We start from the raw sequence: 27,036 nt of genomic DNA on the forward strand, positions 1-27,036 counted from the left end.
ATTTGGCCCTCTTCGAAATCATGTTAGCAAAGCCAGCCATTAATTAATCCCAAAGTAATTATTAGTATGTATATGAAGACGGTAACTTGTTCTCGAAAGAACAGTTACTGGTGATAACCGTGCAGCTTTTCACTGGAATAAATTATGACTAACTGACAACCTCAGCTACCGACAGGTGTTGTTGATATACCTCGATGTGGACAGCTGAAAATGTGTGCCCCAACAGGGGCTCGAATGCGGGATCTCCTGCTTACATTGCAGACGCTCTATCCATCTGAGCCACCGAGAACACAGACGAATAGTGCGACTGCAGGGACTTATCCCTTGCACGCTTCCCGTGAGACACTCATTCCCAACTGTCCACAATTCTACATATGTACTGGACCTTACAGACATTTGCCCACCCACTCATTACCCGCTCACGCTTTGGCGATTCCCGTAAGAGTTTGGGCAACCTGTACGCATTCGCACAGACGAAGGCCAACGGCTGGGTAGCCTTTAACTTTATATATATGAAGACAGTAACTTGTTCTCGAAAGAACAGTTACTGTTGATGACCGTTCAGCTTTTCCCTCGAATAAATAATGACTAACTGAGTGGTTGGGCAAATGTCTATAAGGTACAATACATATGTAGAATTGTGGACAGTTCGGAATGTGAGTCTCACGGGTACCGTGCAGGGATAAGTTCCTGCAGTCGCGCTATTCATCTGTGTCCTCGGTGGCTCAGATGGGACAGTCGGCTCTCAGCCGTGGCAGCGTGCGGACGGCCCCGCGCCCTGGCCAGTGCACCGCTGCAGGCGTTGTTCACTTCCGCGTCGTAGCTTTGAGGCTTGTGTCCGTCCACCGTGAACAACATGTCGAGCTCTTACCGCCGTGCGACCCTTAAAGTTTCCTTCCCTGCTGAACATGCGCGACCTCGTGCACATGAAGTTGAATCGTTCCTACGTGAAGAAGTTCGTTTAGATCCTAACCACGTAATCGGAATCCATTTTTCGATCACGAGTAGTGTCGCTCATATTAAAATGATAAACACCGAGGTGTGTGAAGATGTTATTCGCAGCCATACCAATGGACTTAAGTTCAAATACTCTGATGGTCACGTCGGAGCAGTAACACTTGAACTCGCAGAGTACGGTGAACGCACGATTAGGGTGTTTGAACTACCATTTGAAGTGCCAAAGGACTTAGTTGTCTCTGCGTTACAACCATACGGTAACGTCATCGGTTACGTAGAGGAAAAATGGCAAACCTTCACGACCTACCATGTCCTTAATGGTGTGCGTCAGGTAAAAATTGAACTATAAAAACATATACCATCATACCTGACAATTGGCGGTGTGCGAGCCATTGTCATGTACGACGGCCAACCCCAAACATGTGCGGGTTGTGGACAAGAAGGCCACGTCAGATCCGCCTGCATGCGACGCCGCCTGATCCAGACGCCGGTCGGCGAGGAAGCCTCCCCAGCGGTGATTACTCAGATCCCTGTCACATGCGCCAAGGTTGCCCAGGAAGGTAGCACCTCTACACAGGGTCTTCCTGCTCCGTTGACGTCGTCTGATCAGGTAGATGCAACCGCTACTGAGATTACTTCTGAGGTGCCACAGACTCCAGATCCTGACCTGCCGTAGCATCGCAGCACCGTGACTGAAAATGCTACTGAGATGGACGTTGATCCTGGAGTGGTACCTACTTCTGCTTTCCTTCAGACTGGTCCGGAGTCAGACGAAAGCCACCCGCAATCAGACTCTGAACGACCTGTTCGAAAACAAGGGTCGACACGAAAGAGAAAGAAACGTAGCCGTACACCCCGTGATGAATCCATTCTACGGATGGATACCAGGGATGCAGACCCGAAGATGGACGACAAACCGCTCTTTGATGACCAAAAGTCTGATGCGAACGACCCGCCACAGGCGACCACTGGCAACGAACACCCCTTCTTACTGGCGACGTTGCCCCTACAGGTCGACGTTGAAGAAAGCCTATCCGCTGAGCCGAAAACTACGTCTCCTCTCCAAGTGGATGACGTACACAGCCGGTGTCCTACCGCAGTATCAGTCTCCTGGAGATTGAAGGGACTGGTGTGGACGGTGCTGATGATGGGGCGCCCCCATCGGTTGCGCCCGCGCCGCGCCCGCAAACTCTCCACAATAACAGCCTCTTCAGCGGATCGGCAAGATCGACGACCTCTCGCTCCTGAAGAAGGAACCCCACCTGTTCCTGTGGGACTCCAACACCAGCATTATCGTGTCGCAACGATTAACCTCGCTACCATTTGTGCGCCCCACAAACTAGCGCTGCTCCGCCATATGATTTATGATGCGGACATAGATATTGCGCTTTTTCAGGAAGTGCATGTCGCCGATTTTTCACCACCACATGGCTTCAAGGCGCATCTTTCTCCTGATTCGGACACCGGTAGTGGTGTTGCCATCATCTTACGAGAAGGTCTTCCTTGCCGAACATGTCCTACACCTCCCCAACGGCAGAGGTATGGCCATTACTCTCTTTGGTGTACGCATTGTCAACATTTATGCGCCGTCGGGCTGCAGCTACCGTCGTGAACGCAATGCCTCCTTCGCAAATGAAGTTACACCACTCTTTATGGGACCATACGATGACTGGGTCATGGGTGAAGACTTCAATTGCCGCGTCACTCACCATGCGCAGCTCTGGAAACAGTCGTCACGCGGCTACAATTTGTCGACACGTGGAGACATGTTCACGGTGATCTTTTGGGCTTTACGTACTACACTGCGCACTCCTCTAGCCGACTGGATCGCATCTACATCTCGCGATCCCTAATTCAACACACTCGACAGGCTGAAATATGGCCTGTTGCTTTCTCAGATCATGAGGCTTACTTCTGTGACGTTGTTCTCACAAGACAGGCAGTATGGCACGTACGTGATTTATGGAAACTGAACACGGCACTTCTTAATTCACCTGACTGTCGACTTCTAATAGAAGACAATTGGATCACATGTAATAGCCGCCGTCCCACGTATCCGTCTACCATATCTTGGTGGATCCAGTGTGCAAAACCTGCTCTTCAAAAAACTTTGATCCGGTATGGCAAAGATGTTGTCGCCTGGAGGAAGAGCACTATGGACTTTTACTACAGGATCCTACGAGAATGATCCACGATGCCAGCCTCCCCTGAGCGCCATACCAGGATGAACCATGCTAAGACCCAAATCTCGAATCTCATGCGAAAGCATTTGGAAGGAGCGGTAGTACGATCTCGTACTGCTGATCGCATGCCTCATGCACGTCCGTCGATGTACCATATCATCCAAGAACGCCAACATCGACGCCGAAAATTGATTCACGTCCTAACTGACCACGAAGGGCGTCGCTACGTAACCCAATCTGCAATAGGGAATGCGCTTCACGCCCACTACCAGCAGCTCTACGCCGCAATTCCACATTCCCCAGAGTTGGTCGAGGAAGTCTCACAGCTCAACTTCGGTGGTATCCCAGGAGATGCGGCGATTGACTTGATGTCAGAGGTGACTGATGATGAAGTCCGCGATGCGATTCGGGTAGGAACCATCAATTGCTCCCCAGGACCCGACGGTCTTCCCCTCGAATTTTATCTTACCTTCCGTGATTTGTTAGATTCCACCTTCACCTCCATCTGTCGGGAACTGATCTCTCCGGAAGTACCTGTGCCGGACGCTTTCATGGAAGGAATTATTATTCCTGTTCATAAACCACATGGTGGCAACAATATCAGTGATTATCGGCCCCTCACCCTCTTAACAGTGATATGAAAATCTTCACTCGCCTTTTGGCGGCACGTCTTAAAAACGTTGCCCGATATATTGTGTCGCCAGACCAAGCATCTTTGGGAGGGGATAATAATATCCGCACGGCTTTATGCCGCTACAGGGATATGATCGGCGTTACCCAGGCACAACGCCTCTCTGGGGCACTTGTCAAGTTTTTGATAAGGTTTGACCATTCTTTTCTTACGGCCGTTCTCCACTGTATTGGTTTCCCAGTCGCCCTTATCACGGTAATGATGGCCTTCTGCGGAGTGCCTCTTCCAGGATTATGTACAATGGCAGACTCACTCCTCCGATAAAAACAGGTCGATCCGTAAGTCAAGGTTGCCCTCTATCAGCGATTTTGTACGCCTTTTCCTTGAAATGTTTGCTATGTGGACTCAGACAACGTTTGGTAGGGTTGTCCATAGATCGCTACCGATTTTGTTGCACGGCCTATGCTGACGTTGTAGACATCTGCTTACGTAATGCCGACGAGGTTCGAGCTGCTTTGACGTGGGTAGCGACTTATGGTGAGGCGTCGGGTAGCTCTTTAAACGTACGGAAGTCACAAGTTATGTTCATTGGCACGGGACTTCCCGTGAAGTGCGTTACACCCCTCACCAACGTTGATACCATTCGCTGTTTGGGAATAGATTTTTCATCTGATCTCCGACGTTCAGCCACCATCAATCGCCGACTCCTTCTTTTAATGATCAGAGCAGGTCTTAAGGACAATCGCCTTCGATCCCTAGATATTCTCCAACGAGCTCGATATGTCAGCATATATATTGCATCTCGAGTTCCCCATGTAGCACAAGTTCTAACTTTCCCGCTTACTGTGGCACGTCGCATGTTGGCAGCGATGGCATCTTTCGTCAGATCTGGCCTGTTGTTCAAAGTTAACTATGCAACCCTTACCCTTCCCCGTGAACGAGGTGCCGGATAGAGCTCGCGCCCTATTTGTCAGCTCCCAGATGACGGTATGGACACGATGCCCAACGAGCCGAACTGGTCTCCTCCTGACGGCATATACGCCGGTCTCACTGTCAGCCCCAGTGATGATCTCGGACGTTCCGGTCCAGTTCCATTATATACGATACTTCTTTCTTGAACTCAGGTATCTACGCCTCACCTTACCAAGACAGCTTTTACTCAACACAAAGGCAGTATACAATGTCCTCCAATTAGGTCGTCCACCTAACCCGATTGAACAAAAGTTCCCCCAGGTTGACTGGCGTCATGTATGGCGAGCGGTTTCCGCCTGTTACCTTGACACGAATGTTCAATCTGTCTGGTACCTAACTATCAATGGTAAGCAATTCAACCAATCTAGCCTTCATCGTATCCACCTCGCCGAATCACCTCTATGTTCCACGTGTGGAGTGCCAGACAATGATGAACATCGGTTTGTTTGCGGACTAGCGACGGAGGTTTGGCACTTGATACGTAGTATTGTCGCTTTTCTAACGCGTGACATTCCGGATCGGATTACTCCCCTTTCATTATTATTTCCGGAACGTGACTATTTTCCTCGGACAAAGACCAATGCTGTGAATTGGATTTGCGGACAAGCCATTCACTACCTATTTGGACAAACTGTAGACTCTGTACTCGATTTTTGGACATACCTCAATGACCGTCATTATGTCGTTGTCCGTCACCCAAAATACAGACAATTTTTCTCGAACTTCCTTGAGAGTGCTTTCCACGACCCACCTCACAGCTGTAATGTGTTAAGCCAGGAGAGAAGAAGCTTTCCTCTTTGAACCAATGAACATTTCTGAACAATTGAAAGGAACACATCAATTTCGAGAAGACGTGACTCAATATATTACCAGCGGGGCGCAGAAGGCCTCTGATTAATTACACAACAAAACTAAACAAAAAATAACATAAAAACAATAAAAATAAAATTCAGAAAAAGGAAGATTTTGTTTTGTTTGTAAGGATAGTCCCAACCTTGAATTCCCATATTTCCCCTGGTATATAGGCAGCTCTCTGGGGTAGGTTTAGTCAGGAGCCAACGCCTGAAGTGGACCAGATTTTTTTGTTATAACATGAAAAGTGGCGGTGGCACTTGTTTTTTTTTTAGTTCCATTTTATTAAAGGGTTTTCAAAAAGAAAAGAAAATGTTAAAAAGAAAGAAAAAGAGAAAAAAACAAAAAATGAAAAAACATAGAAAAATAGAAAAAGATGGATAGAGCGTCTGCCATGTAAGCAGGAGATCCCGGGTTCGAGTCCCGGACGGGGCACACATTTTCAGCTGTCCACATCGAGGTATATCAACAACACCTGTCGGCAGCTGAGGTTGTCAGTTACTCATCAGTAATTAATAGTATTGTCAAAAGTATTGTTTGCATAACGATATTTGTTAATTTCACGATTTAAACAAATAATATTGCTTAACTCTTGTAGTAGAGGGAACTGTTAAAAAGACGGAATTTTTTGATGTAGTCATGTAATTTAATAAGTTAAATTTTAATTTTAATGTCTGCAAATGTAACTTTGAACAATGCGTAGTTTCAGTACCTATTATTGTGATGATATATAAGGGCCTGATTTTTGGTCACGAGACAGTCATTCCACGGCCGATTTTCAAACGAGGAACCAGTATTGGTTAGAACGACAACAATGTTTCAACTCAACTGTGGAATAGGTGTTAAACAATTAGGCCATGTGTTAAAACACTGACAGTGGCTGTTCCATACGTACCTGATTATTCTTCAAGAACTGTGAACTTTGCGGTTATGTTTTTACTGCTCGTAGATGTTCAGCAGAAAACTAGTGGAGCAGTATGCGAAGGTTCGCCTGGAAACTATTAAGGAGGCTAATGGAAAGTTTAAACGATAGTACACTGGTCGTATCATTGTATATTATTGGGGGGCTGTGAACATCAAAAGAAAAGACTGTGAAACGTAACTATGCATCTGTCGGCTACATTATTTACGGTAGTCAGTGTCCAAATTACAAACCCCAATTTTCAGCCAGTGTGGCAATGCAGTATGGCGACACTGAGGACAACAAACGAAGAAGTAAATCAGGTGGAACCGCTACAAGGTGAATAGGAAACTACATCAAAACTAATAATATCACCTTCGTCAAGTCGCCGTAATCTTTATACGGGGCGCAGTGTCCAACGTGCGTTGAGAGGAGGCTGGCGAAATGCTTGGAATGTCTATTGTTCGGTGATCCGATGGTGCTCACTATACGCCTTAGAGGTGTATCCTTCTCACGTACCTTTGAAGTGCGAGTCGTGAGTATTCATTCTGGCTGTTCGCAAGATTTCAGATAAATATGAGAGTGTGAAATAAATAGCATCTACTGTATAACAATTATGCTTATCGGCATATCTATACAACTACAACAACTGGCAATATTAATAATAATAATAATAATAATAATAATATGCATAACTTGTCTGAAAAAAAGAATGAATTGTTTTTGTGGAATATTGTTGTTTTGTACATTATCAAGTACAGTTTAGGGCAAGAATGAAATAATTCTTAAGCATTCGCTGTTTCGTATTTCTGTGTAAGTGGGAGTTCTCGTACGTTTTTTCTTTTTGGACAAATGTACAAGATCCCTAAACATGTATGAGTTAACGAAGCGAGTGATGAAGATGTGCTTTATGGTTTTCAGCGCTTCATATGGATTACTACATTATAAAATCATAAACGCAATATGTTACATAGAATCACACTGACGGCCATTCTAATTTTACAATATAGTGAGTGAACTAGCATATCTGAGAACCGCGCTACCGTCTAGGTGATTTATGCCAAGCGAACAGAGATAAAAGTGCGCTGTAGTGTGGTATCACCTGGTGGCATTGACATTAACTTGTAGTTGAATGGTAAAGGCTAACCGTGCAGTCCGTAACCGTACACGTTGTTTGTCAAATCCGTATGTATTTGGCCTGTAAGGCAATTACGGCACGCCAGTTGCACATGCGCGAAAGCTCCTTAAACGTGCCAAATGACAATGTGCTCGCGGCCCTCGTGCCAATTTTACATATTCTAGAGCAGTAGCAATGTAGCATAGAGCGATAGATTTAGTGACGTGTGTTTCAGATTATGTTAACAGGTGTCAAAAGTTAAGGTATTCGTGTGCTGTTGTGGTCTTATACAGTACTGCGGACAGTCTTTGACCGATACAAAGCTACCCACACCCACACGGTTTTTTGTATATTCCAATGTTCTGTGGCGTGCATGGTCTTTCAGAGGCTTCCGTAGTTGCTGGATCTTTGCTATGGTCCTTTGGCAGATCATAGAACGTGGGTGGTCTGGATGCCTTAATAACACTCTCTTCCAGCCAGGATCGTTTGAGGAACTCCCAAATCTTCCTCACTATTCTGAATGTTGGGTCCTGAGGCAAGTTTTGGTACGTATCTTCCTCCAGCATCCGTCGGATTTTCGCGTCACAGTTGACTTGTTCCATTGGGACGGTACTATTGCCCTTGTCAGCTCGCAGGGTGACGGAGACAGGATCGTTGCGAAGAACACAGAGGCCATGACGCTCATCTTTAGTCGTTTCTTTACGAACTCCTTCTGCTGTTTAATTGCGAAACTTAAGAACAACTCGTTCAGTTGCACTTAATATGTAAGCGAAAGGGATGCTCCGGATGAAGGAGCAAAGTTAAGGCCCTTCTGAAATGCTGAAATGGTACCTGTTTCTTAGTTTCTTGCTGTACGTTTCTCAATCTGTACTGAGGACCATCGTACATCAGCTGAAAACGTCTAGGACGCCGAAAACCTGCTGAGAGAATTGAGCCACTTCCGTAAAGTTTTCATGGAAACCGGCTACAACACAAGTAATTTCGCAAACAGTTTCATATAAACTGCGAAAACAGAAGACCTCCGAAGAAGAGACGAGGACGGTTACGTTTATACCGTTTTGTGGCTCAATAACAGGGAAGATTAGCCGGCTCCTGAAGAGACATAAAATTCACGAAGCCTTCAGGCCCACAGCAAAGATCCGGCCACTACTGAATCCTGTGATAAACGATGTAGGCCTCACAACACGTGGAATATACAAAATACCGTGTAAGGGCAGCTTTGTGTCGGTCAGACTGTCCACACTATTTAACTGCGTCGCATAGAACATGAAATGTGTTTCTGTCTACGCTATCCCGAAAAATCAACTGTAGCGGATCATGCGCTGGAAAATGGACACTGAATTTCATTCGACGAGACTTCTATCTTTAAACGTACCAACGGCTTCTGGAAAAGCGTAATAAGCGAAGCAATAGAGATCAGAGTATCGGACAACACTCTCAATGGACTGTAGCTGAGTACGGCCCGAGTTCCTGTGGTTAGAAGCTGAAACGGTTGCAGCGGTGGTGCCACCAAAACATTTCCTTATACGGTGCGGGACTGAGCACCAGTGACGTAACAGGCGATCGTGCGGCTTTTTTAAGCACGACAGTCAACCATTTGACAATGGTAGAGGAAATCTCTGCAGAAAGCTCGTCAGCTATTAACCACTTGAAGCGGCTTCAAACTCGAGAACATCGTATTGTAAATTATTATAGTTGCAGTTTTCTATGACGTGTACAATACCTACCAGAGATCTTTAGTGTTGCTTCTGTTTACTGTTGGTACGTAGCATGGTAATGTATACAAGATATGTGAATAGCGTTAGAAACAGTGTGATCACTGTGATGCATTACGGAGATGCCGCGTTTTCTTATAAATTGTCGGACACCATTTGGACAGCTGCTCGAATTGTGTAATATTCACATTTATGGAGCATTCAGACATGACTGTGGCCCAATGTTTGACTGCATGAGAACGAAAAGGCTGGCCACCAAAATCCTGGTTGACCATTTCTGATTACCACAATAGAGAGTCGCCACATTGTGCATCATTGTGCCATTAATGGACTCCCTTAAAAAGTGTGTGCCATTCTACACCATTGGTTGGCGTCTAGCAGCAGCCGAATTAGGGAATGACTGTCCTATGCATCTATTGCCATAAACACCACAATTTAGATAGCTAGCTATATTTGGAGTGGTACCATCAAGGTGGTGGCTACATACTCATCGACTATTTCGTTTCTGTGGGTGGTGACATTTTTGCACTACGATCAGTTGATCCATTTTAATGGCAAGTAAAATAATGGGTTGTGATTTGGAGTGCCAAACATATGTGTGTGTGCAACTTCCTGGCAGATTAAAACTGTGTGCCGGACAGAGACTCGAACTTAGTGTCTTTGCCTTTCGCATATGTGTGTGTGTGTGTGTGTGTGTGTGTGTGTACGTTGCTGTAAGGGCATATACGAGATGAAATATATTGTTGAGGAAAAAATTTTTGCTAATAAAACAGTGTATCAGGTTACTATTGACAAAGTATCCCATCCTTGCACCTAGACAACTTGTACATGTACACTTGACAGTAAAAAAAAGTGGGTCACTGCCGAATACAACCAACATAATGCAGCTGTGTTGCAGGTCCTCTAAACACCAAAACCCCGTGGGGTACAGTCGTTCGACTACACAGACTGGGTACCGCAAGAGACTTCTAGAGACCAAAGGCCTTTAAGGCACTCAGTCTAGGCGTCAATTAATATCGTCATACAAAACATATTATAAAACACGTTCTTAGCGATGAGACACCCCATAACACTCATAAACTAACCTTAATTACAACAAGTGACATTCCAAAAGTTCTGAGAAAACGGCTTATTTTACATATATCGTACAGTAATCCTTAGTCAAAATTAAATACTTGAGACAATATAAGGAGTTACAAAGCTGCACGGCAATTGGAAAAAAAAATTTCGCTCTCGAGAAAGTTTTCCATCCACGTGCTGAACGTCTCTCAACGCGAGTGGCTCTTTAAACTGGACATTGGACGAACCAGTAATAAAACGCGATTAACGGCAACGAGCAGTCTACGGAAATTTCACCATTAACAGCGAATCACCAATAATATCATTGTTCTCGTAACACATCAACAGCTACGTGTACACAAATGTGAACTTTAAATGACATGACCAACCTCGTCGTTCTGGACCTGGATTCAAACCCAGTACCTATAACTAATGCTAACTAAGCTAATCCTTGTTTGTGCCTTATTGAGACCCGGTCACTAGGCATTAAGAGACGTAAAGTATAGACGTTTGCACCAGTATCAGTTATCAATTCAGATCCTGAAAATAAGTGACGAAAATGTTTGTACTGAATTGGGAATCCTGTCAGAACAGTTACCTTCCTGGGAACTACCCCCAACAACGTTTAATATGGTGTCATTCACAAGGAACAAGATATGCTCATGTTTAGAATTGAAATACCATCATGTAAAGCTTGTGACAGGGATGCGAACCCAGTACCTAATCGGATTGTTAAGGAAGTACGTAGAATCAGAAGTTAAATATCAAATGTCTTCACCAATAGGGAGATGTTGGAACCTTAAACGACGATAGAATTGTTTTTGCTTGACTGGGATTCGAACCCAGCATGTAGCGCCGTCGTTTTCTAGCCAGGAACAGACGATAAATAGCTATTGTTGGTTCACCAGTAGCTAGATGTGCGCATGTTTAGCTAGACATCAGGCGACGGAAAGTTCTGTGCTGAATGGAATTCAAACTCCGCACAAGTGGTCATGAAGACACTTTACCTAGCAAATTCTTTTCCAATAATAGTTAGGAGTGGCATGTTTGTACTTTCAATGATGTGATGGAAAATACTCTGCTGGTTAGAAGTTGAATCCACAACATATCGTCGTTGGTGATCACAACGAACACAACGTCAGACCCAAATCCATTTTCGCCAGTAATCTGGAGAGGAATGTTTGAACTTGAAAAGATGTAAGGAAACGTTTGATCTTGTAATGTTGTGATAAAAAGCTCACCATGTGGCTGTAAGTTGAAACGAACACGTTACAGCTGACAACGCACGAAGAGACGTTGAAAGTGCAACTATTTTCACTAGTAGTTCGGAGTGCACATGTTAGGGCTTGAAATGAAATAATAAATATTTTGTGCTGATCAGGATTCGAAATCAGATAGGTGCCTTTCGAGGAGGCCTAGAAGACTTTGCAATCTTGGGGAACACAGTGAAATCGAATTCGAATCGCAGTCCAGCACCGCAATTTTCAGCGTCTCAGTTTCAAATAAAGTAAGAGCCTTGTGAACTTACATGGCCATTGGTTCATTAAATGAAATACGTTTTATAGTTTACGACAACTTGCTGGTGACAGAGTCTCTGCCCTCCGGGGTTTCTCCATCTGTCACAGCTGAAACGAATGCCGCTCTGCCCCAGTCGGCAGCGAAGGGATGTTATCTTTACTGCGGATATTGAACTACGGAGCTTACTGGCGTTCTGCACTTGGCGTTACTAGGGGTGCAGGACAGTTACTTGTGTGTGTTACAAATCTACGCCTGACGTGAGATGTAAACCTACACGTTTTATACATCAATACAAGATTAATCCACCAGACCACAGAACCCCCTGCCAAGCACATAATCATGAATTGCAGAGTATTCATTTAGATGTAGATGCAGATATCAAGGGACGGGTAACAGGAAGGAGGGCGGGATCTGTCAATGGATAGAAGTGCAGAAGTGCAAAATATAAGCGTGAAATGCTTGCAAAGTATTGATCACTTAGATGTGTGCCACAGTTAGTTTTATCTTAGGACCGAGAGATAAGGAAGGACTGTTTTCAGAACGAAGAATGGGTTATAGGGAAGGGGAGATCAAAGAATACGGTTTCATAGGTGTTGGGAGGAATGGTGGAGAGTAAAGACAGCAGCAATTAAAAGAGAAAATGTAGCGTCAATGGAAACCGCAAGATTTGTTTTATAAAGTTTTGGGGGAATGGAATAGAAGGGCACTTGCGGCGATAGTGTCAGAGAGAGAGGGAAAGTGAGAGAATTTAGAGGAGACATTAACAACGAGTAAACATAATATGAAATCGCTTGCGTATTGTGTGGAGGACGGAGGGTGTATTCATGGATGTAGGGGAAGAGAGAGATGTATTTGATATAACAAAATCTACTGTCACAGAGCCCATCTACGCTGATTAATTTGTAAGTATCTAGACAGGGTATAAATGAAATCAAAATAGAATATTTAACAAACAGTATATTCAAAAGAAATCCACTTGAACTAAAAAGGCAACTCAAAGGAAAACTAACCAATATTGTATCTTTTCTGTTGCGGCGCGATCTTCCACTAGCTCCCAATCAGGAAAAATAACGAAAAAGAAGACATAACAAAACATTTTGAGAACTGTAATATTTTATTCAGAATCCTTCATTATTTTGTACTTCTATCACGCGTCTTGGCATAGAATGTATAAGCCGTCGGACGTAACGGCCTGAAGAAGCAACTTCCTTCCAGACTTCCAGGACGCAGTCCCAAAGAGCATCCTCAGTAGTTAGTTCGTTTCGTGTCTAGTTCTCTGTTAATGTTATGGCGACCCCAGCCCACATGTTTTGTCATGGGGTTCATATCAGCCGCCCGTGGCGGCCAGTCCATGACGTTGACGCCAATCGTGGAGAGCCGCTGCTGATCAAATGCAGACTTGCGAATGGGAGAATGATCCTCTTCCAATGCGACGTCCCCTTCTGCGTACAGCATTCGCATTGACGGAAGCATCACATTTTCCAATATGTGGGCATACTGCACACTGTCCAGAGTTCTTTCTATCCTGTAAAGAATTCCCGCCCCTCTCGCAGAAATCCAACTCCAGCAGGTAACAGATAGCCGGCCACTTCTTGTCGTCGTGGTTACACATTGGCGTCGATGGCGAGTCCCTTGCGGCCTGTAAACGATTCGTGGGCCGTCGTTACTGGTAGAAAACATTTCTCATCAGTGAAAATGACGTTATCCAAAAAATGGTTCAAATGGCTCTGAGCACTATGGGACTAAACTGCTGTGGTCATCAGTCCCCTAGAACTTAGAACTACTTAAACCTAACTAACCTAAGGACATCACACACATCCATGCCCGAGGCAGGATTCGAACCTGCGACCGTAGCAGTCGCACGGTTCCGGACTGCGCGCCTAGAACCGCGAGACCACCGCGGCCGGCGGTTGACGTTATCCCACGACGCCTTCAGATGGAGCTCCGCAAATGCTAGCCGGTATAAAACGTAGTATTCGCTGAGCTCTTGTTTCACGGCGGATCGTCGTGCATGCAGTCTAGCGTCCCTCAGCCTTTGGCGAATCGTGTCACTGGAGCCGGGGAAGTTGGTCTTCCGCCGCAACTGCTCCGCGTTCAGAAAGGAGTTTTCTCTGCTCCTAGACACTAGGTCCCTGTCTTCCTGCTGTGAGCTCACTCTCTTCCTCCCTGAGCCAGGAGCCCTGTTGGTGGTGCCTCTTTCAAGGCAGATCCTCCACCATCTCGTTGCAGTGGCATATGGTACGCCATACCGTCTGTCAGCTTCTCTGGTGGAACATCCTCCTTCTTCAATGAGAGCGACGACTTTACCTCGAATAGACCTCTCCCAGTGAGCCATTCGGCAGACATCCTGATGTGTTTTTTTTTCTTTATTGATTTTCAATTCCCCCCGAAGGGGGACGGGCTGGCAGCAGCTTAGTACGCTGCTCTACAGCCTACAGACATTTTTTTAAGAAAAAGAAGAAGAAAGAAACATGGAAAAACAGGCGATGAAATGCTGATTTAAAGTGTAAAACGGCGTAAAAATGCGGAAAGTTAAAACAGAAAGCAAAAGGGGTTGACAATGTCGATAAAATACACAGGAATCAGACGAGTAACATAGTAGACAAACAATTAAAAAACATGGCGACAGTCTGATTTCTGTTCGCAAGAGATAAAAAATCACACCCAGCGACAGTATGATGGCTGTTCGCTACACTACCATAAAGACACACCACGGAACACCCTGATGTGTGTTTCCGCTTGCTGCTCTTACTGATGCCATGAGAGGAGGTAAACATATTTACGTCAAACGGAGCGGCAGAGGCAGAGGCATGCGGCGTAGCCGTGCTGGCTCGTCCCGGGCTGTTGGCCCACCAACGCCACCGCCAGCTCGCTCACTTGCGTCTCGCCTCGGCCAGCCTGGCTGGCTCGTAGCTCGCCAGCCGCAGCTAGTGCAGACCGGGGCCGCAAGGCCACGATCACCCTTGAAGGACCAAAAGTTACACCTAAACTATCCAAGTCTGTAGTATAAACTAGCGCAGCTGCAGCTATTATGCTATAACATGTGCAGGAATACCTACACTTGACGATTCATTCAAATATTTGACGAACAATACGTTCAAAAAATACATCCATTTTAAACATAGCTACCACAAAATATTTCGCCTAGCTAGCAATAGCATGACGTAGGAAACAATTCTTTCTTGTAAGCGCTCTGCATTAGGTGTAGCCTTAAAGAAACGTGTATGCAACCACGACAACTAAGCAGAATGTAAAAATAAACAGGTTTGGCGTCAGCTTCCCCAAATAATAGTATATACGTAGTATATAATACACGTTTTGTGCACTTGTAACATGTACTCAGTGTCTCTGAAACAATACGTGCTACACGAGGGAAATTACTTTTTGCTGATGCACTTCATTTACATCCCAATGATACACGACTACTAGAGAACATTGCTCTTTACGGCAGTCAATCCACTTGTAAATTAACACCATGATATCGCAGATATTAGGCAACACGTTACTAGGGATGAGAAAGGCCTTCAGGTTTGTAACTAAACATGCTACTCCTAGCTACTACTGAATAAGAATTTGATTATTAACGTGTCTTCATAATCATGTGTGCCGCGTTCGACTGTCAGTCAGCACAGACATTTTCGTCGCCTTGTTTCTAGTTAAACGTGCGCACATCTCGCTCATGGTGGACCAACATTGGACGTTTCTCGTCTGTTCCTGGTTAGACAAAGACGGCGGTAGGCGCCGTGTTCGAATCCCGGTCAGGCAATACAACTTCAGTCGCCATTTAAGGTTCCAACCTCACTACTGGTGACAGACTGTGATATCTACATTCTGATCTTACGTACTTATTCAACAATTCGATTAGGTGTTGGGTTCGCATCCTTGTCACCAGCATTACATGATAGCATTTCAATTTCAAACATGTGCATCCTTTATTCCTTGAGAATGCAACAATATACAACGTCCTTCGAGGTTAATTACCAAGAAGGTAATTGTCATGTTAGGGTTCCTGGTTTCATACAAACATTATCGTCATATACGTTCAAGTTGAGAATTGATAACTGATACTGGTGCAAACATCAATATTTGACGTCTCTTTCCGCCTAGTGATCGAGTCTCGATAAGGCACAAGGCTTTGCTTGGTTAACAATGGCTTTACGTTCTGGGTTTGCATCCTGATCCATAACGAAGACGTTGCTCATGTCATTTAAAGTACAACTTTGTGTACAAGTAACTGTTGATGAGTAATGGGAACAATAATATTACTTGTGATTCGCTGTTAATGCTGGGATTTCCATACAGTGCTTGACGCCGTTAATCACGTTTTCTTTTAACTACTTAGTATTACATAAAGTTGATGCGAAACCACTCCCGGTTGAACGTTGAACGACGTTCAGCATGTATTGGGTAAACCTTATAGACAGCAAAGAACTTGTTTCCTTCCAATTGCCATACAACTTTATAAATCCATATACTGTCTCAAATATTTAATTGTCCCTAAGGATTACTGAACGACACTTGTCCCATAACATTTGAAATGTCACTTATTGTAATTAAGTTTAGTTTACAATCGTTAAGGACTGTCTGATATCTTCTTTACTATCGTGGTGTTACTTTACAGCTGGACAGACTGTCATAAAGACCGGTGTTCTCTAGTAGTCTAGAGGTACCCATTGTGTATCTTACAACGACTGTACTGTGGAGGGTTGCTACCACGTGCAAGACAGATATGCTATGTTTGTTGCATACATTCAGGTGCAGCCTACACGTTGGAATTCAGGCGTGACCCACTTTTTTGCTGTCGAGTGTACATGTGACATGTACCGTACATGTTCCACTGTGTGATCACAACTGACTGTTGAAGGTCAAAGTGTGCTGGACAATACTTTACTATAGTACTACCAGCAATATCACAATTATTAAACTACGAGTACCCTCCTCATGATTGACTGTAAAAAAGAAAGAAAGATCTGCTACAGTCTTTATTTCCACGCTGTTGAACAAAGCCAAGATGTTGGCTACATACTGATCGACTATTTCGTTTCAGTGGGTGGTGACATTTTCTACAGTTTGTGTACGTTTCTGGCATATGGGAAGTTGAATACAGGATAAAGACACACTGTGCAGATGGCTAATATCCTTAATTACCATTTATGTGTATGGAGTGGTCTCTTTCTTCAGGTTCTGCTCGTAACACTCCAGTATTCCTCCGACGACCACACCCGTCAGGGCGGCTCGAATTGGTGCTCTATATCGTTCCTTGAGAGGCCTTTGTTGCAGTGAGTCAGAAGCACCATTTCCTCACGCAGCATCCTCTCATGTTGATAATCCTCTATTATTGCGTCAGCTCCATGGCTGTTCCATCATACGATTCACAAATCCGCTTTCTTGTTGGTGTTGCTGTGACCAGATCCTGCGAGGTGGCTACCTGGATTTTTGCAGTGGCTGTTTTACTTTTTCTTTCCTCTTGGTTGTTTTATAATGATTTCAGCGGGACCTTATTTGTTATTTCGATAAGCTTTTTCTACTGTCTTTCTTCTTTGAATTTTCTGGAGAGTTTTATTCTAAAAGAAGTTAATATCATCATCTCCCATAGCACATGATCTCGTGTTACTTGAGAACCTGACTAACATGAATTGCTAGATTTTCTATCAGGTTTTGTAACTTTTGGAGTTTGACAATGTACTGACCTTCTCTGTACCATATCCTTAATTAGATTATCGCCTCCATTTCTTTTCCATACTTTCCAACAGCTTATGAAATAATTGCGCTAGTAAGGCTCTATTGCAAGTTAACTGCTACATTTTGGAATACAATATAAAAAAATTAAATACTGCACAAGAAGAATGCCTCTAGACTTTAATATCTGGAAAAGAAAGAAAAAAGTACGGCTCTTCATGTCTATACCAGAGAAGCGAATCAACTTCCCTAACAGCATATACTATCAACTGGGGTGTCTTACTCACAAGTTACGATGATACTTTAGTCCCACGAGCACAGTAAACATTCATTGACATTTACTTCAAATACATTTATTACCGTGTAGAGACAGAAACATCTTACAAATGTTGAAATATGTAAATCAATTGTAGCAGGCTATCTATACATTCAAGCCTATTACTCACCCACGTCTGCCACCAGAGTTCCATGGAAATTTATACGCATCATAAGCTGTACCCCAGCAGTCTCGTGTGGCACATAAGGGCACGTCTATCCTCTGTCAGAAGACAGCCAAGAGTGAGGTCCCACACAGGGGCTTCAGCGAGCTGGCGTCCCCATCGCACTCAACTACATGATTTTGAATTGAGCCAATCGGAGTTCGCCAGATATTCAATCTCAAGTCTTGTCAACACTCGTTGCTGAAAAATACTAATCTATTACATAACATCCATACAAATTAATGTTCTTTTCATAAGCCTTTTTTTGAGCATCTTATTACTTATATCCTACACTACAATAATAGTTCGTGATTTAGGACTCGCTTTTTTGCACTTCAGTTTCTTGTCATAGTTACTCTGTTGATTCAAAATCTCGCTCCTCTAGAACATGGGGGGAGAAGAGAGGCTCCAGCTCTGTAACGCGATGAACCAGAATATTGGAAGTTGTCCATTAATTGATCTCGGATGTCACACACAAACGTGAAGGGTTTACGGCGTACTTGGTGCATAGTATGGTGATCCTCCTTTGTGGTGATCTGACGTGGTCGACCGGAAATATTACTACGAGCATGCCTGCCTTGCCGGCCGAAGTGGCCGTCCGGTTCTAAGCGCTGCAGTCTGGAACCGCGACACCGCTACGGTCGCAGGTTCGAATCCTGCCTCGGGCATCGATGTGTGTGATGTCCTTAGGTTAGTTAGGTTTAGCTAGTTCTATGGGACTAATGACCTCAGAAGTTGAGTCCCATAGTGCTCAGAGCCATTTGAACCATTTGAACCATGCAGTCCTCGAGCAGTCCAACATCGGGTCATTGTCACATCCGAATCCACCACAAATGAAGATATTAATTGGAGCAGCCGGTCAAACGGAGACCCACAAAGAGGCTCCTTTCAGATGCTGTGTGTTACCGATAATGCTGCCTTACACGAATACATGGCATCTCTGGGTTGTTCACAGCGACCGCTCAACATCTGGTGCTGCTCACTCCCTTCATACACCGTACCAGGCCTGGCAACAACACTAAATATGAACGACGCTAATGCATTCTTGTGGCCGTTCTGACACAGTGAATTGTAACTCCTAATCATTTGCATACCTGCCGATGTTGAAGTTACGTTGACATCTGCCCATGCCTTCTGGTTGGTTCACTTTCTTGTCAGGTAATTTATATAAAATGTTTTAATACAATAATGATTATAATAGGTAGAAACTGTTTTGTGATCTATGATTGACGTAAAACAGAGCAAATATTTCCTGGATCGCTGTGAAGCTTTGTTGCGAATAAGTCACAACTCGCGAATAACGAGCTGCTGAACTACCGTGAAATATATAAAATATTTTACTGTACATATAATAAGGAGAAAACAAAATTGTTTTTGTTGCTTTGGCTTAACTTCCAAAAAATTCTGTTTCAGAAAAACATAGCCTCTCAAAGGCATACGTTCAAAAATTTGAGAAGTACAAGTGATTTACAGTTAATTTACATGGTCCGGTCACATTAATGTGACCGCGGCCTACGTTCGACGTCAACTTGCGACAACTACTCACAGACTGCATGTGGCAGCATTAGCAGTGGAGGGTATATGAAGCATGTCAGGGGGTGCAGTAATGCTGATAAGGAGCGATTTATCTGACATCCAAAAGAGCATTATCATGACTTCGTCTGTGTTTGTAAACTGTCTGCGTGCCGCTATGGTTGAAGCGTATTGTGCATGGCAAAATGGCGCTCCGGAAAACCGGCGCTGAGGCAACTTTGGTGCACCATGGGCCAATAGATGACGGTGTGAATAACAATTGAGGGCGGATACAGGTGCAGACTGTTGAGCAGCTGATCGTCCAGATTTATTGGGCATAAAATCTGATGGAAATACTGCAAAATCCTTGGTGTAAGTACACTCCTGGAAATTGAAATAAGAACACCGTGAATTCATTGACCCAGGAAGGGGAAACTTTATTGACACATTCCTGGGGTCAGATACATCACATGATCACACTGACAGAACCACAGGCACATAGACACAGGCAACAGAGCATGCACAATGTCGGCACTAGTACAGTGTATATCCACCTTTCGCAGCAATGCAGGCTGCTATTCTCCCATGGAGACGATCGTAGAGATGCTGGATGTAGTCCTGTGGAACGGCTTACCATGCCATTACCACCTGGCGCCTCAGTTGGACCAGCGTTCGTGCTGGACGTGCAGACTGCGTGAGACGACGCTTCATCCAGTCCCAAACATGCTCAATGGGGGGCAGATCCGGAGATCTTGCTGGCCAGGGTAGTTGACTTACACCTTCTAGAGCACGTTGGGTGGCACGGGATACATGCGGACGTGCATTGTCCTGTTGGAATAGCAAGTTCCCTTGCCGGTGTAGGAATGGTAGAACGATGGGTTCGATGACGGTTTGGATGTACCGTGCACTATTCAGTGTCCCCTCGACGATCACCAGAGGTGTACTGCCAGTGTAGGAGATCGCTCCCCACACCATGATGCCGGGTGTTGGCCCTGTGTGCCTCGGTCGTATGCAGTCCTCATTGTGGCGCTCACCTGCACGGCGCCAAACACGCATACGACCATCATTGGCACCAAGGCAGAAGCGACTCTCATCGCTGAAGACGACACGTCTCCATTCGTCCCTCCATTCACGCCTGTCGCGACACCACCGGAGGCGGGCTGCACGATGTTGGGGCGTGAGCAGAAGACGGCCTAACGGTGTGCGGGACCGTAGCCCAGCTTCATGGAGACGGTTGCGAATGGTCCTCGCCGATACCCCAGGACCAACAGTGTCCCTAATTTGCTGGGAAGTGGCGGTGCGGTCCCCTACGGCACTGCATAGGATCCTACGGTCTTGGCGTCTCGCAGTGTCCGGAGCAAGTATGGTGGGTCTGACACACCGGTTTCAATGTGTTCTTTTTTCCATTTCCAGGAGTGTAGATAAAGAGAGAATCAGCAGAGCAGATATTGCAAATTTAAAATGCACAAAAGAAGTCAGACAGAAAAGAAGAGGGACAAAGAGAAGAAAAGATCCATATGATTCAGATGATGCTCAGTTTGGTGCAGGAAAATGTTAGTGGTGAGTAATTATCATCAACAACTATACTAGAATTTCAATATTAAACTTTAAATGGATTTTTGTCAAAACTACATTCTTTTTACTTTCAGGTAACATTATTTGATAAACTAATGGGGTTAGAAACATGAAATTTGGTCAATTTGTACTGCAGATGGTTATACGTTATTACAAGTAAATTGAGAAGCACCAAACAATGCAGATGGTAATACGTTATTGTAAGTTAATTGAGAAGCACGAAACAATCAGGAACTGTTTTATAATAATTAATGTACAAAAGAGTTAAATTTTACTAGTGAAAGAATACAGTTTTTTTCTTCAAACCATAAGAGGTATTATGTTCATTTTACTTGTAAATTGAGGCATATATGTTATATATATGCAGTAAAAATTTTATTCCAGAATGAGATTTTCACTCTGCAGCGGAGTGTGCGCTGAGCTGAAACTTCCTGGCAGATTAAAACTGTGTACCGGACCGAGACTCGATCTCGGGACCTTTATCTTTCGCGGAGTTTGGAAGGTAGGAGACGAGGTATTGGCAGAAGTGAAGCTGCTTGGACAGGGCGTGAGTCGTTTTTGGGTAGCTCAGATGGTAGTGCAGTTGCCCGCAAAAGGCAAGGGTCTCGAGTTCGAGTCTCGGTCCGGCACACAGTTTTAATCTGCCAGGAAGTGTCAAAAGTTATATTGTTTTATCACTTATAGTTCTCTTGAAAAGGGTACCTATTCAAAGGGTAAAATAGTATTGGCAGAATAGGGATAAAAATTGCCTTATGTCTCCCCTTAAGGACTCCGCAGTCGGCGCCTGGTTCATACACTCTTGCTGACTACCATTCATTAGCGACGAATCCTGGAATTTGTATGATAGGACTGCGGCTGGACGTCCACTGACGCTACAGTGGGCCTTTTCTGATGATTCATGTTTTATGCTCCATCGAAAAGATTGCCGTTTGCGTGCACTATGTGAAACGTCTGAAAGCAAAGGGTCCCGGCCGGGAGATGGGCCTTATAGTCTGGGAAATGTTTCGTGGCGTTCTCTGGGTTATCTCGTCATTCTGGAAGGCGCAATGGACCAGAAAAGTATGCATCTTCCTTAGAGACTGCCCACTCCTACGTGCAGTTTATTCCTTCTTTGCACAATCGCATCTATCAGCTGTTCGATGTACCCTATCACGCAACTCACAGTGTATATGCGTGGTTCCGAGGGCACCAGGGTGAGTTTGCCGTTCTCCTCTGGCCACCAGAATCCCCGGACTTGAACACAATTGAGAGTCTGCGGGACCACCTCGAGCGAGCTTTTGGCGCTATGGATCGTCAACGTAGGAACATAGCGCAGCTGGCCACGTCACTGGAGTCGGCACGGCCCCAGACCCATGTCGATACCTTCCAGAACCTCACTGACTCTTCTTCTCGGACGTCTCTCAGCGGTCCGAGCTGCAAAATCTGCTTATTCAGGATTCTGACTGGTGGTCAGAGTAACGTGACTCGACAGTGTGGGAACTATAACAGCAAAAAGCTATCAAAAATTTGCTAACGTAGTAATGTACACGAAATAAAATCGAAGTGTGCACTCAGAATTACCATTGTTTCAATAAGCTCTACGACTGTGAACACTGATATGCAAACTATGCCTCTACGAGCGTTGAAACAAGATGAATGTTTCTCTCTGTCCTTTCCGCCTATGTTTGGGAAGCCAGACTTTTCCCGAGAGTCTTTCACCCTCGGTTTCCTGTGTTTTGTCGATTCCGCCTATGTACTCATTTTCGTTACTTAATTTCCATGCTACTTTGTTCTCTCAAAGTTAGCTGTGAAATGGATCACTTCATAAAGAAGATGTGCCAAAAGGTGACGGGGATTTTTTAGTTTCGCAGGCTATATTAATCCGATTCTCTCGATTTATTTATATAATTCCATCTATGAAATTGTTATTTTCACAATGAAATGAATACCCTTAGGTGCATACAGGCGTTGATATAAGTCAAAGGGGAAAGTTGAAAATGTCTACCCCAACCGGGACTCGAATCCGGGATCTCCTGCTTATATGGCAGATATGTCCGAAAGAACAGATACCATGTTTATATATATATATACATTTGTTTTGTTTGTGTTACGCCTTTCTGTAGTATGTTTATCCAAATTCGTGCCGAGTTATTTCTTATTTCATGCAATGTACTAGTAAAATACACACGTTGTAAAGTGTCCACCACTAAGTCCGCTGGCAACAACCAGTCAGAAAAGAGAAGTGGATTAATTAAAATCCACTAAACAGTGAAGCATTTAAACCAGACGAAAACTTTGACTGTCAGGTGAGTTTTGGCTACAGTTTGTTTACATTTCAGAAACATCCTACTATAATACTCCACAGCCATTGTGCGATCTTACTGACCTGTTTTGATTCACGTCAGTAATTTTTTCTGTCCGAGTGATCGTAATATTTAGCTTATTCTAGGAACAGTCAAAATTTTATGTTCTAAGAATATATATTAGAGATGCCATAATCAATTCATTATAAACATATAAGGTTTTATTTTTGTCCAATTCTGCGTCTGTTTAAAAGATCAGTTATTATTATTATTATTATTATTTATTGGAGTCATGACCGTCCAAACTTTTTTGTAGTGGCGTTTACATTTTTAAATTCGAAGTGTGTTCAAAAATAACGTGGCTCTTTTTAGTAATTTTATTTTTCCGTCTGCATTAATGTCACATCTTCAAAATTGTCCCCATTGGATATTTTATGCTTTTTCGTATGTCAGCTATTTTCCTATCCCTGAAATAGTTCTGGAACTCGATATATTAGCTCTCGCAGCGATATAATATTCAGTGAATTCTAGGAACAGTGAATATTTTATGTTATTAGTTATTCTACGAACACGTACTAGAGATCTAATACTCGTTTCATTACAAACATATTTTCAGATTCAATATATTGTCAAATTCTGCTTATGTTTGAAAGATCAGCTATTACTATTGCGAAAGTTTTTCTATGAAAACTATTTCTGGTAGAAGTAATATCACGGAAGCTCCTGCTTCGTTACAACCCGTATATGTTAGTTAGTCTGTTGTCAGCTGTCAAAATGGTTAAACGTGTATTGATGGTATCAGCGATTATTTATTTTAAATAAAAATTGACCAGAATTTTACACTATATTTTACTATAAGAACGGAATAGAGCACAGAAAACTCTTCAAAACGTTAAACATTGCTTTTTGTAAGATGTCTATGAGTAAAACAAGGGTTCACGAGTAGTAAAATTGTTTCAAAGAAGGTCGTGAAGACAATAAGATGACGAGCGCCCTCTACTCCCCAGAATATCATCAGCCGATGAAGTCGTGGAGAAAGTGAAAGAGATGATTATGAACGATCGCCGAATGCCATCTTGGAAAAAAAAAACACCTTTCCCCCTCTTCGTTACTTTTTCGTGAGAACGATATTCTACGCTTCGTTTTGTTGCCCTTTATGGCGAGTCATCCTGGGCTTAGATTTCGGCAAGATAAGGCCCGACCGTACAGCGCAAGAGTTTCCACTGCTTCCCTTTATGTCTGTCACACCGTACCTTGGTCAGTAAGGTCGCCGGATGTCTCCCCAGTTTAGGACGTATGGAGCATTATGGGTAGAGCCTTGCAACCATCTCACGATTTTGGCTATCTAATGCGCCAGTTGGACTGAATTTGGTACGATATCACTCAGAAGGACTCCAACAACTATATCAATCAATGCCGAGATGAATAATTGCTTGTATAAGTGCCAAAGGTGGACCAACGCGTTATTGACTCGCTCAGTTTATGAAGCTCTTTCTCTTCAATAAATCATCCTTTTCTTTAATTGTGGTGATTCGTTTGTCTGTACATGCACATCAAATCTACCGACTTCCGTTCCATTCGGATAAGTCCGTGATGCTTCCTTTTTTCTGTCTTAGATTATACGTTATTCGAGGAGCGCTCAATAAGAAGTGTAAGATATCTTTTTCTAAAAGCCGGCTGTTTTTATTCAGGATTTCAATACATCATATCATTCCACATTCTTTAGCTATAAAACACTATTTTTAACATAATCTGTTAAATGCGACGGCCTTACGCCACCTTACTGGGACAGGCTCTACTGATCACATCGGAGCCAACATCTTGCTGCACCAATAATCTCCCAGTCATCCACGTACTTCTTCCTGTGGAGTGCAACAGATGGAAGGTGCGGCGAGGAACGCAGCAAGCACACACCTTTGAGTACCCGGAACTCGTGGACGAATGTTTCAGCACTGCTAACAGAGACACCCAGTTAATCAGTGAGGTGTTTGATTGTGATACTTCAATCAACCTCGAATGAGAATATCCGTACGTTTCAACACTAAAGGAGTCACAGCTGTGTGCGGCCGGCTGGCACGCGGGAGATCGGACAGGTTTGCGCGACCTAGCTCGATGATGACAGACGCCTCGCCCGACGACTCACCGTGCTTTTGTACACTGTTGCGTCTCCATAGACATTCTCCAAGAGCATGTGAATATCTGCGATGCTCTGGTTTTATCACGAAAAGAAACTCAAAGACAGCTCGCTGCTTGGAACGCGCCTCTGTTACAGACGCCATTTTGAAGGCTTCGTATAGCGGCACCACCTATTGGAAATTCATGAAACTATGGGGACTGACGCGGGAATATACCACTATGTCACACAACAAATTCCGCATTTTTTCAACCTAATTTGGCCTAGAAAACAAATGTGTTGTATTACTTATTGATCGCCCTTTGTCGCACGAAAAAAAAATGTAAGTGGGTTACAGTAAAGTACTAAAGTGTGACTGGAATAAGATACTCTTATTAATTTTCGTAATTGCTCAAAAAATACATTAACTGCATTGGTTAAATCTATTCTAACTGTGTAATGTGTTGCGATAGGAACCTGCAAACACCGCTACTGCTTCTATTGCTATGATTATCATGACACTAAATTCTATAGTCGAGTAATTGCATCTTCTGACATAACTATTTTATTGATGACACGAGATTAAGAGATAACGTCTGTTGTATAGTCGCAGCAGTCAGAGAGGAAAGACATAATGGAATTTTCCGACGGAAGAGCGGCAGACAATGGCCAGAGTATCCGTCGAGGGTCAGGAAGGCTGCCTCCGCCTGTTGCTGGCGCTGAAATATTGCGTAGTGTGCGTCCCCGCGTAGAGCCGTGTGTCTGCGAGGGCCAGTACGCGGCAGAGATCGATGCGCCGGCGGTAGCGGCGCGATGGCTATCGGGCTGCCCGGCAGACAATGGCCAGAGACAGAGGCGGGGACGGGGCCGGCCGCTGCGCAGCCTCCGCGGAAGCGGCGCCGACTGCCGGCTGCCGAGCTGTGCCGCGGGCTAGTCTGCCCCGCAGGGGCGCTGCCGGCGGCGTCGTGGCCACAGCAGGACAGACGACAGGGCTTCATGGGTTCACTTTAGTTTAAGGCACCCGCTGTCTGGGTCATTCTGTAATTGCGCGAGTATGGTTACAGAGTGTGGTACGATGTGACAGGCTTACCAGAGGCAGTCATAAAGATTTATTTGATTGTTCTTATTGTGATCTTCATTTGTAAGACTGGTTCGGCGCAGCTCTTTATGCTAGTCTACAATATTCCGAGTGAACTACTGCAACCTACAAGAGTCCGCCAAAATAGTTCAGAGACTGACTTTATTCCTGGCGTACACTGGGGTGACAAAAGTCGTGGGATACCGTTTAATATCGTGTCGGACTTTCTTTTACCTGGCATAGTGGAGCATCTCGGTGTGGCATGGACTCAAGAAGACGTTGGAAGTCCCGTGCACAAATATTGAGCCATACTGTCTCCTCAGCCGTCCATAACTCCAACAGCGTTGTCAGTGCACGAACTGACCTCTCGATTATGTCCTATCAATGTTCGATGGATGCCCAAATCATTCGCT

The sequence above is a fragment of the Schistocerca gregaria genome, chromosome 3 (assembly GCF_023897955.1).
Source record: "Schistocerca gregaria isolate iqSchGreg1 chromosome 3, iqSchGreg1.2, whole genome shotgun sequence".
In the NCBI taxonomy this organism is placed as follows: Eukaryota; Metazoa; Arthropoda; class Insecta; order Orthoptera; family Acrididae; genus Schistocerca; species Schistocerca gregaria.